Source organism: Apaloderma vittatum, unplaced genomic scaffold (genome assembly GCF_000703405.1).
Source record: "Apaloderma vittatum isolate BGI_N311 unplaced genomic scaffold, ASM70340v1 scaffold13638, whole genome shotgun sequence".
In the NCBI taxonomy this organism is placed as follows: Eukaryota; Metazoa; Chordata; class Aves; order Trogoniformes; family Trogonidae; genus Apaloderma; species Apaloderma vittatum.
In genome coordinates this window covers 38,260-39,626 of record NW_009732553.1, presented here as the reverse complement: position 1 = coordinate 39,626, position 1,367 = coordinate 38,260, and positions in this window count along the sequence as shown.

The following is a 1,367-nucleotide window of genomic DNA, read 5'->3' as shown; positions in this document are numbered from 1 at the left end:
ATGTTTTCTTTTCACTAAGGGGCAGCTAACAAGCGTCAGTTGTCTCAAGATAAAATGTAAGGACGAGGTGCTTTTGTTTTAATTCGACATAAACTTGCAAAGTCAGCCAAATAGGAAGGTAGGACTTATCATAATGTAAATGCAGTAAATTAAGTCGACCATGGTTGATCTTTGATATGGTTTTCTCTCTTAGAATGTGATATTTATTACTTAGCCCAAAACCATGCCTTCTTTTTTTAAAAAAAAATCTAGGCATAAGACATCTGAAACTGTTCCTGAAGTGTTAAGAACTTACTATTTTTTAATATGAGAACGATTTTAATATGCTGTCATAGTAGTAGAGTTACGTAGTTCAGAAAGGACTGCTGGAGATCATCTGGTCCAATCTGCCCCCCACTCAAAGTAAGGCCAACTCTGAAATCAGGTCAGGTTGCTACTCCTGATACTCTGAATGTGTTTGTGGCTTTTGGTTTGATATATTCAACTGTAAGGATGACCTGTAGCTGCAGTGACATCATTATAACCTTTGCACTTTTTTAAGAGAAATTTTTTGTTAGATCAGTGGTAATTTTTGCCAATGACTTAATTGGGTCAGGATGATACCTAGAGGGTTCAGCTTGTTGTTTCTTCTTTCTACTCACAACTATACTTAAGATGAACGATCTCTTCTGAAAGCCTCTGCAACATACACTTGGCAGGATGCCACCAAAAACCTGTAGCGTCAAACTATAAAAAGGGTAAACTTTCAGTCAAAGCGTTAGCAAGGTAGAAACAAATAGTGGCCTTTATTAAAAATTTGGACTCACCAGTTTATGTCAGAAACTGTACCTTCAGGAATTCTACTCAGTCCTTTTCCAGCTGTAATTAAGGTCGTAGATACCAGACAAAATATTAATAAAAAATAAAAGCAGAATAGCAATATAAAAAAGTAAGGGTACTGTCAAGGTATGAGAGTTTACTCAGGCAGAAAGGCATTTTTGAAAAATTGTTTATGAGTGTGATGCTAGGAAGAAACATACTATGAAGTTTGTGGAACTGACTGTTGTGAATGAGAGGTTTGGTGTAACTAGGATTGTTAGAACTTGGATTTATAATTTCTTCTTTAATGCAGACTTCTGTGTCATTCCAGATTAGGAGATACGTATAGCAGAAGTGTTAAAATAAAAATATATTCCAGATATTAAAAGTAATTTTTACTATAAATTTTAATATAAGATATTAAAAGTAATTTTTAATATCTTGATTTGTTTGTTGACAGCAGTTTGGCTTGATACAATTCATTACTAACTGCCTTCATAGAAATTAATGTATCCTGTATCCTAAAATGCTAACCAAGAATTGTGTTTTGGTTTATGTTTATAGCCGTC